The sequence below is a fragment of the Theropithecus gelada genome, chromosome 10, assembly GCF_003255815.1.
Source record: "Theropithecus gelada isolate Dixy chromosome 10, Tgel_1.0, whole genome shotgun sequence".
In the NCBI taxonomy this organism is placed as follows: domain Eukaryota; kingdom Metazoa; phylum Chordata; class Mammalia; order Primates; family Cercopithecidae; genus Theropithecus; species Theropithecus gelada.
Genome location: NC_037678.1, coordinates 50,436,966 through 50,455,916, shown reverse-complemented (window position 1 = coordinate 50,455,916; position 18,951 = coordinate 50,436,966). Strand labels below are relative to the sequence as shown.

The following is an 18,951-nucleotide window of genomic DNA, read 5'->3' as shown; positions in this document are numbered from 1 at the left end:
TTTGAGACGGAGTCTCGCTCTGTCGCCCAGGCTGGAGTGCAGTGGCGCGATCTTGGCTCATCGCAACCTCCGCCTCCTGGGTTCAAGCGATTCTCCTGCCTCAGCCTCCTGAGTAGCTGGGATTACGGGAATGTGCCACCATGCCAGGCTAATTTTGTATTTTTAGTAGAGATGAGTTTCCCCATGTTGGTCAGGCTGGTCTTGAACTCCCAGCCTCAGGTGATCCGCCTGCCTCGGCCTCCCAAAGTGCTGGGATTACAGGCATGAGCCACCTTGCCCAGCCTGCAGAGTTTTTTTTTTTTTTTTTTTTAATAGTTGTTAGGTAATCCCCTTTGTTCACACAGAAAGTTAATACATTTTCAAACATTATCGCTTTGTAGAAGAAAAATGGAGAATATCTGTAATTCTCACAATGCTTAAGTATTTTGCCAAGAGATAAACAGCATACTTCTGAATTATACAACAGATTCTCCTGGCCACTCTACCTCTCTTTACAAACATAAAGATTCCAGAGGCAGGATAATGTAGTAACTAAGGGCACAGTCTGGAGCCAGCCTGCGTTAGAATCCTGGCTCTGGCTGGGCGCGGTGGCTCACACCTGTAATCCCAGCACTTTGGGAGGCCGAGGAGGGTGCATCACTTGAGGTCAGAAGTTTGAGACCAGCCTGGACAACCTGGTGAAACCCCATCTCTACTAAAAATACAAGAAATTAGCTGGGCATGGTGGCGAGCACTTGTAATTCAGCTACTCAGGAGGCTGAGGCATGAGAATCGCTTGAACCCAAGAGGCAGAGGTTGCAGTGAGCCAAAATCGAGCCACTGCACTCCAGCCTGGGCAACAGAGCAAGACTCCATCTAACAACAACAACAAAAAAAATCCCTGCTCCTCGCTCTGGCTCTGTTCACATCCCACCTGTGTGATCTCGAAAAAGCTGTTCTGTGTCCCATTTTTCTCATTAATAAAATGGCAATGCCAAAGGTGGCTTGAGGATTAGTGAATTTATATATGTAAACGGGTACAGAACAACATCTAGTACGTAAATACTACTCTAAGTATTAACAGTTGGTATGATAATGGGGTAAGAGTTATAGTTATCTATGAAAGTAGCACTCATCTGTAATTGGTTATTCCATTTAACTAGGCACAGTTACTGTTTTACATGGAAATAGATTTGAAGCAAACAAGCATGTGTGACCTTATTCCACTCTTCTGAGTTGCAGAATTCCCATGCTTTCACAGTTTCAATCCACATATTAAATGAGGAAAGCTTACTTTTCTTTTTAAAGAGAAAGAGATATAACAAAGTATCAATACAGTGTTGTTTCTGATTGTCCTGGGCCTCTGGGGATGTGGGCACCCTGGTTGTGTTCTCCTACCTTTTGTTGTTGTTGTTGTTGTTTTTGTTGTTGTTGTTGGGACAGGGTCTTTCTCTGTTCCCCAGGCTGGAGTACAGTGGCGTGATCTTGGCTCACTGCAGCCTCAACTTCCAGGTCTCAAGTGATCCTCCTACCTTAGCCTCCCAAGTGGCTGGGACTACAGGCACATGCCACCACACCCAGGCTAATTTTTTTTTTTTTTGTAGAGAATGTGTTTCACCATGTTGCCCAGGCTGGTCTTGAACTCCTGGGCTCAAGTGATCCTCCCACCTCGGCCTCCCAAAGTACTGGGATTACAAGTGTGAGCCACCATGCCTGGCTGGGTTCTCCTTCCTAAGCATCCTCATTAAACTTGTATCATTAATACTACCATTCTCTACTGTGACTACCAGAATGAACAAATAAATGTTTATCCAGGCACAAATGATTCCCCAAAGGGGTGTAAAACTAGACAGGAGGCCGGGCATGGTGGCTCGTGCCTGTAATCCCAGCACTTTGGGAGGCTGAGATGGGCGGATCACGAAGTCAGGAGATCCAGACCATCCTGGCTAACACAGTGAAACCCCGTCTCTACTAAAAATACAAAAAATTAGCCGGGCGTGGTGGCGGCGCCTGTAGTACCAGCTACTTGGGAGGCTGAGGCAGGAGAATGGAGTGAATCCGGGGAGTGGAGCTTGCAGTGAGCCGAGAACGTGCCCCTGTACTCCAGCCTGGGAAACAGAGCAAGACTCTGTCTCAAAAACAACAACAACAAAAAAAACTAGACAGGAACAAATCTTATTTATTGATCATCACACTTGTCAGGAATTCTTTTTTTTTTTTTTGAGACCAAGTCTCACTCTGGTGTCCGGGCTAGGGTGCAGTGGTGTGATCTCGGCTCACTGCATACTCTGTTTCCTGGATACAATCGATTCTTCTGCCCCAGCCTCCCAAGTAGCTGAGATTACAAGGCGCTTGCCACCATACCTGGCAATTTTTTTTTTTCTTTCATTTTTAGGAGAGACAGGGTTTTACTATGTTGACCAGGCTGGTCTCGAACTCCTGAATTCAGGTGATCCACCTGCCTCGGCCTCCCAAAATGCTGCGATTACAGGCATGAGCCACCATTAGTTCATTCGATAACAATTCTTTGAGCCCACTTTATTGCCTGGCTCTGTTCTAGGTGCTGGAGATAGAGTGATAAAGACAGACAAGATCCAGAAGGGATTCAGAGAAGTAACCAGAGAATGTACAAGGTCACTTTAGAGAACGATAGGTGCTATGATCAAAATATTGTGGTAGTGTGATCGGGAGTGACTGGGTGGTAGCGGTGGGTACCTGATTTTCGCTATAAGTGACCTTTGAGCTAAAACACGAATGTAATAGCCAGCCATGGAAGGAACCAGGGAGAGAGCGTTCCCAGGGGAGGGAGGAGCAACAGCAAAGATTCTTTTAAGAGACCAACTTTGGTATGTTTGAAGCAAGTTAAGGAGATTCAGGGGCTAGGTAGCTCCCAGATAAGAAAAACATGATATGTAAAAATTTGAAAAAAAAATGTTCAAGGTCACTTATGATTAAAGAAATGTTAGTTCAAATACATGGAAACGCTAGTTTTTGCCTGTTCCGATAGAAAAGATTAAACACACACACATGCTGAGTGTAAGCCAGCTATTCCATGCCTATGCTGTATTTTTCAAACTCACTGTGCAGAGAAGTCACCTGGGGATCTTGTTAAAATGCAGATTCTGATGCCAGTGTGTTTCAAAATGTAACATGTATACAGATCACCTGGGGACCTTGTTAAAAGTCACATTCTGATTTCAGTGCTTCTCAAACTTTAATGGACAGAGGAGTCACCCGGGGATCTTGTTAAATGCAGATTCGGGGCAACAAACATGGAAGGGGTGTTCAATCTTACTAATTATAAGGGAATGGCTAGTAAAGCTCATTCCCACTGTTCTTTTCACCTATCAGATCAATAAAAATTAAAAACACTCAGAACATCTGTTAGCAAGAGTACAGGGAAATTGGTTTTCTAATGCATTACTAGTGAGAGCATGAATGTTTATAGCCACTTTCGAGGGCAATTTGGCAATACGTTTTTAAATATGTCCTGCCAATCTATCAATTCTGCTTTCCATCTACTCTCCTCTAGAGAAACATTTGCACAGGCGCACAAGGGAGAATGTCCAAGAATGTTTGTTGCAAGTCATTGTTGTAGCAAAAAAAAAAAAAAAAAGAAGAAACATCCTCAATGTCCAACAATAGGCAAGTGGCTACATTACACTGAGGTTTAGCCACATCATGAAATACCAGGCCAGATTTATGAATATAAGCATGCTTAGATCTCTAAGATATATTGCATTAAAGAAAAAAAAGCAAGGCCCACATAGATATATAGATCTAAACACATACTCCAATCTATATATATTTTCTGTTTTTTTTTTAGGCAGAGTCTCACTCTATCGCCCAGGCTGGAGCACAGTGGTGGTGCGATCTTGGCTCACTGCAACCTCCGCCTCCCAGGTTCAGACGATTCTCCTGCCTCAGCCTCCCAAGTAGCTAGGATTACAGGCATGTGCCACCACGCCCGACTAATTTTTGTAATTTTAGTAGAGACAGGGTTTCACCATGTTGGCCAGGCTGGTCTCGAACTCCTGACCTCAGGGGATCCACCTCAGCCTCCGAAAGTGCTGGATTACAGGCGTGAGCTACTGCGCCCAGCAGGCTGACTCCAATTTTGAAAGAAGTTCTACTGTGGTTAAAATGCTATCAAACAGCATTGCATGTTACAGATAAATCTTTTGTGACAGGAAGTGTTAATTGATGCAGAAAAACTTCATTGTTGTCTTATTTTAAGAAATTGGCACAGCCACCCCAACATTCAGCAGCCACCACTCTGATCGGTCAGCAGCCATTGACCTCCAGGCAAGACCCTCCACCAGCAAAAGGATTATGACCCACTGAAGGCTCAGATGGTCACTAGCATTATTTAGCAATAAATATTTTAAAATTAAGGCATGTACACTATTTTTTAAGACATAATACTATTACACACTTAGTAGACTCCAGTATAGTGTAAATATAACATTTTTTTTTTTTTTTTTTGAGACGGAGTCTCGCTGTGTCTCCCAGACTGGAGTGCAGTGGCGCGATCTCGGCTCACTGCAAGCTCCACCTCCCAGGTTCATGCCATTCTCCTGCCTCAGCCTCCCGAGTAGCTGGGACTACAGGCGCCTGCCACCACGCGTGGCTAATTTTTTGTATTTTTAGTGGAGACGGAGTTTCACCGTGTTAGCCAGGATGGTCTCGATCTCCTGACCTCGTGATCCACCTGCCTCGGCCTCCCAAAGTGCTGGGATTACAGGCTTGCGCCACCACGCCCAGCCTAACATATATTATTTGATTGCAGATACCTTCATACTGTTTTGTTAGTACCTGGGCCTCATAGGCATTGGAGCCCTGGTTTCAAAGTCACTTTAAGAATGAATGGGTTTCGCCTGAGTTGACATGAGTGATTTCTGAATCTCCAGCCCCTAGAGGGTGGCATGTCTGTTACAGAGAAGTAGCTTGTACACAGTGGTGCTTAGTAAACTTTTTTCTTTTCTTTTCTTTTTTTTTTTTCGAGGCGGAGTCTCGCTCTGTCGCCCAGCCTGGAGTGCAGTGGCGTGATCTCGGCTCACTGCAAGTTCTGCCTCCCGGGTTCACTCCATTCTCCTGCCTCAGCCTCCCAAGTAGCTGGGACTACAGGTGCCCGCCACCACGCCCAGCTAATTTTTTGTATTTTTAGTAGAGACGGGATTTCACTGTGTTAGCCAGGATGGTCTCAATCTCCTGACCTCGTGATCCGCCCGCCTCGACCTCCCAAAGTGCTGGGATGGTAAACTTTTCTTAAATGAATTCTGATTAAAAGATACATTGTTAAATGTAAAAAAAAAAAAAAAAAAAGTCAGACTATTGGCCACTATGTAGAGTAAGAGCCCATTAAAAAGGATGAAGAAAAAAAAACTGAAACAGAAAAATAAGCTTGTGTCTGGACAGAAGTTTTCTGAAAATGCACAAAAGAAGCCACTACAAGTGATTGCTTTTGGGGAGCGGAGTTGGAAATTCAGTGCAAAAAGGAGAATAATTTTTCACCGCATATCACATTGAAATCTCTGAATTTCTTTTACCCTGTGCATGTATTACTTTTCAATGAAAAATTTACTGTAATAGACAGACATATGGTAAAGCAAAATAGTAACATGTGAATGATACAATTTTGTGGTATTGAGTGTTCACTAAAAAATTCAGCTTTGCTGTATGTTTGACACTTTTTACAAAAATATTGTAAAAAAGCAAACATTTTTTACTTTATTATTATTTTTTTGAAACAGGGTCTTGCTCTGTCACCCAGGCTGGAGTACAGTGGTGCAATCACTGCTCCCTGCAGCCTTGACCTCCCAGGCTCAATTGCTCCTGCCTCAGCCTCCCAAATAGCTGGGACTACAGGCTTGCACCACCATGTCTGGCTAATTTTCTTTCTTTCTTTCTTTCTTTCTTTTTTTTTTTTTTTTTTTGCACAGGCTGGTCTCGAACTTCTGCGCTTAGGCATTCCTCCTGCCTTTTCCTCCCAAAGTGCTGGGATTACAGGTATGAGCCACCACGCCCAGCCTAAAAATTTTTACTTTACAAAGTCCTACCACTATGATGAAATCAAAGGCCAGTCCTGAAGCACATCCAGCTCTCAGAGGGAAGGAAAGCATTCGTGGTGTGCTGGGGCATCTTTCAGCATAAAAGCACCAAGTTTTGTTTGCACTGTTCACGTGAAACCATCTAATCTGGTGTCCTTGACAAGGGCAAGGGCTGAGCTCACAGCAATGAATTCTACGTTGGTATGGTCACAAATTCTGCCCAACTGGAGTCCTCACTGTTGGTGACAACAGATGCAACCAGAGCTTCTCTCTCTGGGAATGTATTAACTACAGTTTGTTGATTACATACACCAGAAACTGACACTGACCAATTAAACCAGGGTGGAAATTTATAGCAGCATATGAAGGAGCTGAGATCATCAATGGGAGGAGAGGAGAGCCAGGCTCAGGTGATGGGCAGAAAGTGAGGCGGGCCTAACAGCCATAACTATGACCAAGGCACTCTTCCAAGACTGCCTATGATGCTCCTGGCGGCATACTGGAACTGATGCACTGGGAGCCCCTAAGCTGCACCCCACTGCCCAGAAACCCTGCAGCAGCCACCATACACTAGTTAAAGCTCTGCTGAAATGCTGCTACTGCGAACAAATATTAATCTCTTCCCACAGTTTTGTGTGCTTCCTTGGTCTTGGGAGGCAGCAGCTGCCTGGCCAAGCCTACATTACGTGCTTGTTGTCCAGCTACTAGGACGTGGGAGGAGCAGCTGGTGCCTGCCAGCCTGTACAATGCAGGGTGGGTCACTATCTTCCACTGAGATGAACATAATGACTGATGCCTCTGCACAGGGAGAGGGTGGACCTGAGCAGCCCTAATGATGACAACTATAAGCCACCGATGGCTTAACACAAGATATACTGGGAAAACAAATGATTAGAGCTGCCACTGAACATGGCTACATTAATTGACTGCCTACTGTGTGCCAGGTACTTAACAACTAACAACTTAACATGTTTTTTTTTTTTTGAGACAGTCTCACTGTGTCACCCAGGCTGGAGTGCAGTGGCGCCATCTCGGCTCACTGCAAACTCCGCCCCTTGCGTTCAAGTGATTCTCCTGTGTTAGCCTCCCCAGTAGCTGGAATTACAGACACCCGCCACGACACCTGTCTACTTTTTGTACTTTTAGTCGAGACGGCATTTTACCACGTTGGCCAGGCTGATCTCAAACACCTGACCTCGGGTGATGCGCCTGCCTCGGCCTCCCAAAGTGCTGGGATTTCAGGTGTGAACCAGCGCGCCCGGTCCACAACATGTATTGTTTTATTTAATTCTTCCCTACAACATTATAAGGTAGGTACTTTTACCATCCCCATTATAGAGAAGAAACAAATTGGGGGAAGTTATTTCACTCATCTGGGTCAGATAATCTGGGAAGATGTGGAGCTGGAATTTGAACCCAGTTCTTTCTGACTTCGGAGCCCTTCACTTAACCATTACCCTCTACTGTCAATCAGTCTGGTTCTCCATGGGCCTGTTTAAAACTACAACTCAGGCTTAAAAGGTCTTTGAATGACAGCACCTGGCTGCTTAAAGGTAATTTGGGTGCCTCTGTGCTGTCTACACCAGATTAGGTTGAAAGATGCTCTATAAAGATGACTGCTAGTTGGGTGCAAGAAATTTTAATACTGAGAAAAATGTAAATTCTCATTGAGCTTCAACATATCAATCTTTCAAATCAGTCTGAAGTCTGACGCTCCTTCTGGAGACACATGGTAACTTGGATTTGGCCCAAAATGAATAGAATCCTCTTTAGGATTTTATGTAAAGTCTCATAAAAGCTTAGGCATCTCCAACACCTTATTCCTTTTCTGCATCTTCTGTGAGGTGCTGAGTCTTAGAGCCAATAAGGAACACGGTGCCTTTAATGAAAGACATCCTATGGAGGCAAGCGGGTGGTGGGCAAATTGGGTGGGGACTCCTATGGGCAGGTTTTCTGTCAGTGGAAAGAAGTTTTTCTTTTTCTTTCTTTCTTTTTTTTTTTTAAAGGAAGTGGTATGGTTAGGTTTGTCAGAATTTTTTTTTCTTTTTTCTTTCTTTTTTTTTTTTAAGACGGAGTGTTGCTCTGTCACCAGGCTGGAGTGAAATAGCCCAATCTCGGCTCACTGCAGCCTCCACTTCCCAGGTTCAAGTGATTCTCCTGCCTCAGCCTCCTGAGTAGCTGGGATTACAGGCATGCACCACCACACCCAGCTAATTTTTGTATTTTTAGTACAGATGGGGTTTCTCCACATTGGCCAGGCTGGTCTCAATCTCCTGACCTTGTGATCCGCCGGCCTCGGCCTCCCAAAGTGCTGGGATTACAGGCGTGATCCACTGCGCCCGGCCCAGAATTTTTTTTTAAAGGAAGTGATATGGTTAGAAATTATTTTTTTAAGGGGAAGTTTTTTTTTTTTTTTTTTTAAAGGAAGTGATATAGTTAGGCTTTGTGTCCCCACCCAAATCTCATCTTGAATTATGATCCCCATAATCCCCACGTGTCAAGGGAGAGACCAGGTAAAGGTGATTGGATCATGGGGGCGGTTTCCCCAATACTGTTCTCATGATAGTGAGTTCTCATAAGAGCTGATGGTTTTCTGAGGGGCTCTTCCCCTTCCACTTGGCACTTCTGTTTCCTGCCTCCTTGTGAAGAAGGTGCCTTGCTTCCCCTTCGCCTTCTGCCACGGCTGTAAGTTTCCTAAGGCCTCCCCAGCCATGCTAAACTGAGTTGATTAAACCTTTTCCCTTTATAAATTACTCAGTCTCACACAATTCTTAACAGCAGTATGAAAATGGATTAATACAGGAAGCAAGACAAGAAGACAGGATGGGAAGAAATTTTACAGAGACAAATACTTTTTTCACCAGACTTGTGTTGAGAGTGACTTCAAAGCAGTATTGTAGTGAAAACGTGATTTTCACTTATCCAGATATCGAACACCGTCTTCAGCATCTCAGTAGGAAATAATAAGTTGAGGATATTCACTAGTAGTCTACTACTGTTTAAGACAGTTTTTGCTATACAACAACCTCAAAATCTCAGTGGTTTTCCACATAAATGTTTATTTATTTTTTTCCTGGGTCTGTGAGTTCACTGTGGCTCTGTGGAGCTTGGCTGTGGCCTGTGGGTTGGGTTGAGGTCTGTTCCATGTGTCTGTTCATTTCTGCTTAGGCCATCAGTTATGCAAGGTCTGTTCTAAGGCAGATCACTCCAGAGCAAGAGGCTGTGTCAAATTCTACAGCCACATTGAAAGCCCCTGTGCCTGGGCTAGATGTGGAGGCTCACGCCTCTAATCACAGCACTTTGGGAGGCCAAGGCAGGAGGATTGTTTGAGTCCAGGAGCTTGAGACCAGCCGGGGCAACATAGCAAGACTCTCTCTATAAATAATAATAATAATAATAATAATAATAATAATAAAGCCCCTGTTCCCATCAGGTGCACTGATATTCCATTGGCCAAAGCAAGTCAAATGGCTTTGCCCCATTATGGTGGTGCTCCACCCACCATAATGTCAATGGACAAGGTGGGTAAATATTCTGCAGCTGAAGAAAGTGCAGAATTTGAGACCATTATCTAGCCTACCATAGCGACTAACATGAGGACAGGAATAAAATCATCTAGCTGGGATGAGAACAGATTGATAAAGATGGACACATTTACAGTATTAATAAATGTATACCTAAACTGCTAGGGGGAAAAACCCAACCGAGCTGCTTTGCGGCACGTGACTTGTTATTCTTGGAAACTGACCGGAGGGAGGTGAAATTCTAAACTGCCTTGTATTGAGTTGCTGCACTCCACCACTGGAGGGCAGCATTAGTCACCATTTTACAGCTTCTGAGCTTGGTCTTCCGTCAGCAGCAAGGGCTGATTTCCACCTGGTCTCCCACCGTCTTTACCGCTTTCAAAAGTGTCCCAGCTTAGATGATAAACTACACGATCGTCTTATATACATGGTATAACGGTGGCATTTCTTCTCCAGAAATGAACAAAATTTTCAGAAGCTAACACTCCACAAGGACCTCCGACCTCTTTTTTTTTTTCCATTCCTTTTTTTTCTTTGAGACTGAGTCTCACTCTGTCACCCAGGCTGGAGTGCAGTGGTGCAATCTAGGCTCACTGCAACCTCCGCCTCCTGGATTCAAGTGATTCTCTTGCCTCAGCCTCCCAAGTAGCTGGGATTACAGGCACACACCACCAGGCCTGGCTAATTTTTGTAGGTTTTTTTTTTTTTTTTTTTTTTTTTTCCCCCAGTAGAGATGGGGTTTCGCCATATTGGCTAGGCTGGTCTCGAATTCCTGACCCGCCTGGTGATCTGCCAGCCTCAGTCTCCCAGAGTACTGGGATTACAGGCGTGAGCCACCGTGCCGGGCCTGGAACAGCAACTTTCTTAACGAGAACATGCGACCTGGCTTCCTGATGTGCCCACTTCAGGGATTTCCCTTTTTGGTCTACTGTGCCTCGGGTAGTGGTTTCTCCCTTCTTCAAGAAGGACTTTTTGTCTGGGTGTGGTGACTCATGCCTGTAATCCCAGCACTCTGGGACGCTGAGGTGGGTAGATCGCTTGAGTGTGGGAGTTTGAGATCAGCCTGGGCAACGTTGTGAGACCCTTTCTCTACAAAAAATACAAAAATTAGCCGGGTGTGGTGGTGCATGCCTGTGAACCCAGCTGCTCGGGAGGCTGAGGTGGGAGGATCACCTGAGCCCGGGAGGTGGAGGTTGCAGTGAGCCGTGATCATGCCATTGCATTCCAGCCTGGGCAACAGAGCAAGATCCTGTCTCAAAAAAAAAAAAAAAAAAAAAAAAAAGGAGGACTTTTCCCTGTTGCAGGAAATCACACACTCATCCCACTGAGAACTAAATGCTAAGGCAGATTTACTGTGAGAATGCTGAAACTCAGGATCCCTCGGCTCCCCAAGGCCCTTTTTAAGTCCCTGTATTTATAATTTTACATTTTTTTTTAAAAAAAAGGCTCCCTAGTTTGCATACACTTCAGGCCCCATAAAAACTGGATCCACTCCTGACTGAAAGTCAGATTTTATCCAGGCTGCCTCTCTGCTAAATTTCTCATCTAGTCAGGAGAGAAGCTTGTCTGTTCTGTGTCTGGAAGCCAAGCCTTCCACAGTAAGCCACTGAAAAACTGAACTCAAATTCGCAGGTGTTTTACAGCAGAGTCACTGATTTATACAAGCAGGAGGTTATTAAGATATCTCAGTTTGGTGGCAAGCACCCTGTTTTAATCAAGTGTCATTGTGACTTAAGCCAGAGCCACTGGGGGACTGACAGCTTTTCAGCCCAAAGGTGCTTCTTTGTGATGCTTTAGGAAGGGTGGCATCAAGGTTCACAAACTGCCTTATGCCTTTTCAGGAGTTTATAGGCCATTCCCACAATAGGATACAGGGTGACTTGGACAATTTCAGTAAAGGGTCTCATAACATTTGTTTAATCATGTGCCAACAACAATAGCAACAATAAAAAAAACCTACAGGTGGTCTAGTTTTTAAACAGAATTCTCCATTCCAATATAAAAAGAAGTCATAAAATAAAATATAAATTCAATCTAATTTGAACTTATGGATCACTTGTTTTTGTATGATCTGTGAGCTAAGAATGGTTTTCGCATTTTTATTTTTATTTTTATATTTTTTTGAGATGGGAGTCTCCATCACCCAGGCTGGAATGCAGTGGCACAATCTCATCTCACTGCAACCTCTGCCTCCTGGGCTCAAGCGATCCTCCCACCTCAGCCTCCCAAGTAGCTGGGACCACAGGTGCACGCCACACCTGGCTAATTTTTTGTATGTTTGGTAGAGACAGGGTTTCACCATGTTGCCCAGGCTGGTCTCGAACTCCTGACCTCAAGTGATCTGCCTGCCTCAGCCTCCCAAAGTGCTGGGATTACAAATGTGAGCCACTGTGGCTGGTCTGGTTTTCACATTTTTAACTGGTTAACAAAAATCAAAAGAAAATTAAATTTTGTGAGGTGAAAATTTTATGAAATTGAAATCTCAATGCCTATGAATGGAATTTTATTGGAGCACAGCCATGCCCACTGCCCCAAATATTGACTGTGGCTACTTCCCTGCTACCCGGCAGAGCTGAATAGTTGCAACAGAGAAGAGACGACCCACAAAGCTGAAAACAGGTACTATCTGGCCCTTTACCAAAGAAACATTGCTGACTCTGCTCTACGGCAAAAGGTCTTCAAATTGAGGGTTTTGTATTGTGGAAATACACAAAGATTCCTTCCTTCCTTCCTTCCTTCCTTCCTTCCTTCCTTCCTTCCTTCCTTCCTTCCTTCCTCCCTCCCTTCCTTCTTTCCTTCTTTCTTTCTTTCCTTCTCTCTCTTTCTCTTTCTTCTTCTTCTTTTTCTTTTTTTTTTGACACGGTCTCACTCTGTTGCCCAGTCTGGAGTGCAGTGGCATGATGATGGCTCACAGTTCACTGCAACCTTGACCTCCTAGGCTCAAGGAGTCCTCCCACCTCAGCCTCCCAGAGTGCTGGAATTACAGGCATGAACCACTGCCCCCTGCCAAGATTTTCAGTATATACAGGCATGATTGACTGGGCTCGGTGGCTCATGCCTGTAATCCCAGCACTTTGGGAGGTTGAGGTGGGTAGATCCTTTGAGGTCAGGAGTTCCAGACCAGCCTGGCCAGCATGGTGAAACCCCACCTCGACTAAAAATACAAAAATTAGCCAGAGGTGGTGGTGGGTGCCTGTAGTCCCAACTACTCAGGAGACTGAGGCAGGAGAATTGCTTGAACCAGGAGGTGGAGGTTGCAGTGAGCCGAAATCACGCCACTGCACTCCAGCCTGGGTGACGGAGGGAGACTCTCTCTCTCTCAAAAACAAACAAACAAAAACAGGCATGATTAAGGACATCAATTCTCAGATCCTTAACTTCTAGGCATACCTTTTCCTAAAACTGATCACCTAAGAACACACAGAGAAAGTGGCCCATTATTAACAAACCATACTGAACCAGTGGCCGGAGCCATGAAATCTGAGACATCACAGCGTCAGTGTTGAGAAGGGAAGTGATTCCATAATTGGAAAAGAAACCCAGGTTGTTTTCAGTTCTTTGTTTTTAACAAAATTGACCCAATTAATAACTGATCAATATGTGATTTTCTGGCATAGAATTCAGAAGAAATTAAAATAATCGAGAAATAGTGCTATAATAATACAATTTGTATTTCTATATTCTTATTTATGTGAATAAAACTCAGAGTTTACATAAATAAAAGAGAATTTGACACATAACTGAAAATAAACTGTATCTCATTCTAGCAACTGCTGAAAAACAGTTTTTTAAAAAAGTAATATTCATAAACAATATGTAAGCTGACTAAAAACCAGGCCTATCTACCTCATTAAAATAGAAAAACACCAGTACATTGCTTATATTTAATAACCATTTTTCAAATTATATAATAAATGTATGTTGCTTTGGTCAAAATTCCTAATTATCTTGTTTTTTGAGATGGATTCTCATTCTGTCAACTCAGTCTGGAGTGCAGTGGCACGATCTCAGCTCACTGCAACCTCTGCCTCCCGGGCAAGTGATTCTCCTGCCTCAGCCTCCTGAGTAGCTGGGACTACAGGCATGCACCACCACACCCAGCTAACTTTTGTATTTTTAGCAGAGATGGGGTTTTGCCATGTTGGCCAGGCTGGTCTCAAACTCCTGACTTCAGGTGATCCATCCACCTTGGCCTCCCAAAGTGCTGGGATTACAGGCGTGAGCTACTGTGCCTGATCCTAATGGTAATTTGATATTGAAGAAATGTCTAAAGCTTGGAGCCCTCTGATCATAGAAAATAAAAGATGTGAATTTCAATTTATATAGCCATAATTTTGTTGCTGAGAAGTATGATGAAATAAACGATAATTTTTAAACTTTAATAATATTTCCCACTTTCAAGGCCCACTCTCTATCTAAGAAGTTTCAGAAACTGATTCTCTCAACCTGACTGGCTAGGATGAGCCACCGCCTCGTTTTTTTTTCCTGGTAACACCATCATTTTGTCTCAACTTTGCTGGGCTACAGGACCTAGGGCATCTAAGAAATGGATCAGATTGGGATTCAACTTTTCATCTCCACCAGAACAGAGTTTAATGATTACTGAAGAGAAAAGAATCTTATGTCCAAGGATATAATTCATCTGCCAGGACAAAAGAAGTCCCACCTATGTGCCCTTCTGAGGAGCACACTCCAGGAAGTACTCTAACCAAATGAAAATGAATCAGAGTAAAGGCACAACATACGGAAGTTGAAGGATATAAGAAACAATGGTGAACGATGAATGCAGTCATTTTTGGTTAAATCTAAATGGAGATGGTAAACTGACTGGGGATTTGAATGTAAGTTTGCCCCATAGGGCAAAACTTAACAAAAGCCTAGAAATAAGCTTATAAGTTATCTCAGCAAAACTCAGAATTTGAGGATGGGGGCTGTAGAAGATGAAGTCCAAAAGCTTCCTCTCATCAGGGAAGAATTTCTTAATGGAAGATTGAGGCATGGTTAATGTTTACTTTTTATACAGCAGTAGGCAAATATATATTTAACAATCGCAATCATTGTTAGATGTTGGAAAGTAGGCCAGGTGCACTGGCTCATACCTGTAATCCCAGCACTCTGGGAGGCAAAGGTGGGCAGATTGCTTGAGCCCAGGAGTTCGAGACCAGCCTGGGAAATACAGAAAAACCCCATCTTTACAAAATAAACCAACCAAACAAACAAAAATTAGCCAGGCATGGAGGCACACACCTGGAGTCCCAACGACTTGGGGGGCTGAGGTGGGAGGATCACTTGAGCTGGGGAGGTCAAGGCTGCAGTGAGCCAAGATCACTGCACTGCACTCCAGCCTGGGAGACAGAGACCCTATCTCAAAAATAAACCAACACTCAAAAAACTGGAATGTAACTGTCAGCAGAATGGAGATGAATACATACCTTTCTAGAGAAAAGAAATAAAAAGGAAAAAGGAGAAAACTGTAAACTTTAATAAATAGCAAATACTAAATAAGATGGAAGTGAATAATAGCACGTATATATTACTGTAATAAATACAAATGATTTGAATTCGCCTATCAAAGACAAGGAGAGGCTGATAAAGAAAGATACTGAATAACAGAATGGGCAGACATGAATCGGGTAAATGAAATAAAATACAAAATAAGACTTAGAATGTTATTATAAGATAAAGCATGATTTAAGGCCAAAAGCTATTATTAAATAGAAGGAACAGGTACATAAGAATAAAAGGAAAAAATGACAAAGAACATAGAATAGCTACAAACTTTGTATACATCAAATAACATATGGCAAAATATAGTTTTAAAAAGCACCCTGGTAATATAAGGAAAGCTTGGTTTTAAAAATGCAATCCTCATGAAAGATTTTAAAAATATTTCTTTCACAGTTTACCAAATAGACAGAAACTAAGAAAGGATTAGAAGAACTGAATAATTCATAAAAATTTAAACTTTACAGAGACTATATATTCTTCTCTAATAGTCACCAAATACGTACAAAACTTGGTCATGTAAATAGCCATACAGAAAACTATTAAATTATAAGAAGACATACAAGCAGCCAACAAACATATGAAAAAATGCTCAACATCCTAATCACGAGAGAGACGTAAATCAAAAGCACCGTGAGATACCATCCCACACTAGTCACCGTGGCTACCGTGAAAAAGGCAGAAAACTAAAGATATTCGCGAGGTTGAGGACAAAAGGAAACATTTGTATACTGCTTGTGGGAATGTAACTTAGTTCTGCCAGTGTGGAAAGCAGTTCGGAGATTTCTCAAAGAACTTAGAACTACCACTTAACTCAGCAATCCCATTAATACAAATCATTCTACCAAAGTCACATGCATGCATATGTTCATCACAGCACTATTCACGATAGCAACATGGAACCAACCTAGATGTCCATCAGTGATGGACTGGATCAAGGAAATGTGGTACGTACACCATGGAATACGTCACAGCCATAACAACATGAAATCATGGACTTTGCAGCAACATAGATGCAGCTGGAGGTCATTATCCTAAGTGAATTAATGCAGGAACAGAAAACCAAATACCACATGTTTTCACTTATAAGTGGGAGCTAAACATTGAGTACCTGTGGACACAAAGATAGGAACAACAGACACTGGGGCCTACTTGAAGGTGGAGGGAGGGAGGAAGTTGAGGGTTGAAGAACTACTTAGTACTATACTCACTACCTGGGTGACCAAACCATTTATACACAAAACGCCAGTGACATGCAATTTACCCAGGTAAAAAACCTGCCCCCCCAAATGACATGCAATTTACCTAGGTAAAAAACCTGCATACGTACTCCCAAACCTAAAATAAAAGTCAAAAAAACACAAAAAACAAAAACAAAACAAAGAAAATGGCATAATGAGGGAGAAAAATATTTATTTTACAGGTCACATTTTCAGGCCAAAACCCAGTAACATCAGAAACCAAAAGCCAAAATATAGTTTCACAAATTGTAATCGAGGCACACCTTGTTTGATTGTCCTTAGCTTTATTCTGCTTTGCAGATGCCTAGTTTTTTTGTTTTGTTTTGTTTTTTTTCACACATTGAAGTTTGTGGCAAGCCCGCATCGAACAAGTCTTATGGGCACCATTTTTCCAACAGCGGGTGCTCACTTTGGTTCTCTGTGTCATATTCTGGTAATTCTCACATTTCAAGCTTTTTGTTATTATTATATCTGTTATGGTGATCTGTGATTGGTAATCTTTAATATTACTCTTGTAATTGCTTCGGGGTGCCGTGAACCATGTCCATATAAGATGGCGAAGTTAATTGATAAATGTACTGTGTGTTCTGACTGGTACACAGAACAGCTGTTCCCATCTCTCTCCCTCTGCTTGAGCTTCCCTATTCCCTGAGACTCAACAATGTTGAAATTAGGCCAATTAATAACCCTATAATGGCCTCTAAGTGTGCCAGTGAAAGAAAGAGTCCCATGTCTCTCACTTTAAATCAAAAGCTAGACAAGGTTAAGCTTGGTGAGGAAGGCATGTTGAAAGCCAAGACAGGCTGAAAGCTGGGCCTTTTGCACCAGTTAGCCAAGTGGTGAATGCAAAGGAAAAGTTCTGCAAAGAAATTAAAAGTGCTACTCCAGTGAACATATGAATGATAAGAAAGTGAAACACCCTATTGTTGATGTGAAGAACGTTTGAGTGGTCTGAATAGAAGATCACACCAGCCATGACATTGTCTTCAGCCAAAGCCTAATCCAGAGCAAGGACCTAACGCCTTAAATTCTATGGAGACTGAGAGAGCTGAGGAAGCTGCAGAAGAAAATTGGAAGCTAGCAGAAGTTGGTTCAGGAGGCTTAAAGAAAGAAGCCATCTCCAGATCATAAAAGTGCAAAGTGAAGCAGCAGGTGCTGATGTAGAAGCTGCAGCAAGTTACCCAGAAGATCTAGCTAAGATCACTGATGAAGGAGGCTACACTAAATAGATTTTTCAATGTAGATAAAACTGTCTCCTACTGGAAGAAGATGCCATCTAGGACGTTCATAGCTAGAGAGGAGAAGTCAAAGTCTGACTTCAAAGCTTCAAAGGACAGGCTGACTTTCTTGTTAGGGGCTAATATAGCTGGTAACTTAAAGTTGAAGCCAGTGCTCGTTTACCATTCCAAAAATCCTAAGGCCCTTAAGAATGATGCTAAAACTACTGTCTAGGCTCTAGAAATGGAACCATGAAGGCTGGATGACAGCACCTCTGTTTACAGCATGGTCTACTGAATATTTTAAGCCCCATGTTGAGACCTACTGCTCAGAAAATAGGTTCCTTCCAAAATATTACTGCTTATTGACAATGCACCTGGTCACCCAAGAGCTCTGATGGAGATGTACAAGGAGACAAATGTTGTTTTCATGCCTGCTAACATAACCTCCAACCTGTAGCCCATGGATGTGGGGGTAATTTTGACCTTGAAGTCTTATTGGAGTAATACATTTTTTAAGACTATAGCTGTGATAGTGATTCCTCTGATGCATCTGGGCAAAGTACATTGGAAACCTTCTAAAAAGGATTCACTATTCATTTTTTTTTTTTCACCAGAACATCAAGATGAAGGATTCACCATTCTAAATGCCATGAAGATCATTCGTGATTCTTGGGGGGAGGTCAAAATATCGACCTTAGCAGGAGTTTGTAAGAACTTGATTCCAATTGCCAAAAATGAACTTGAGAGAGTTCAAGACCTCAGTGGAGGAAGTAGCTGCAGAGATGGTGGAGATAGCAAGAGAACTAGAATTAGAAGTGGAACCTGAAGATGTGGCTGAATTGCTGTAATCTTATGAGAGAACTTGAATGGATGAGGAGTTGCTTCTTATGACTGAGCAAAGGAAGTGGTTCCTTGAGATGGCATCTACTCCTGGTAAAGATGTTCTGAACATTGTGAAAATGACAACAAACAACTTAAAATATTACATAGCCTTAGCTGATTAAGCAGTGCCAGGGTTTGAGAGGATTAGTCCAATTTTGAAAGCAGTCTTATTATGAGTAGAGTGATATCCAACAGCATTAGATGTTACAGAGAAATCTTTCATGAAAAGATTTAATTATGTCTTTTGCAGCAACACAGATGAAACTGGAGGCTGTTATTTTACACGAAATAACTCAGAAACAGAGAGTTAAACACTGAATGGTCTCACTTATAAGTGGGAGCTCAATAATGTTTATACATGGGCATACAGTGTGGAATAATAGACATTACAGACTCAGAAGGATGGGAGGGAGGTAAGGGATAAGAGATTGCTTAATGGGTCTGGCGTGGTGGCTCACGCCTGTAATCCCAGCACTTTGGGAGGCCAAGGTGGGCAGATGACCTAAGGTCAGGAGTTCGAGACCAGTCTGGCCAGCATGGTGAAACCCCA

The 18,951-nt window shown here is 42.8% G+C and overlaps 1 protein-coding gene across 1 annotated transcript in view; it reads right to left on the bottom strand.

Annotated features, from left to right (window-relative positions):
- The window catches only part of ZFP64 (ZFP64 zinc finger protein), a 96,808-nt gene that overhangs the window by 27,739 nt on the left and 50,118 nt on the right, over positions 1-18,951 (bottom strand). The gene's annotated exons all lie outside the window — the stretch shown is intronic.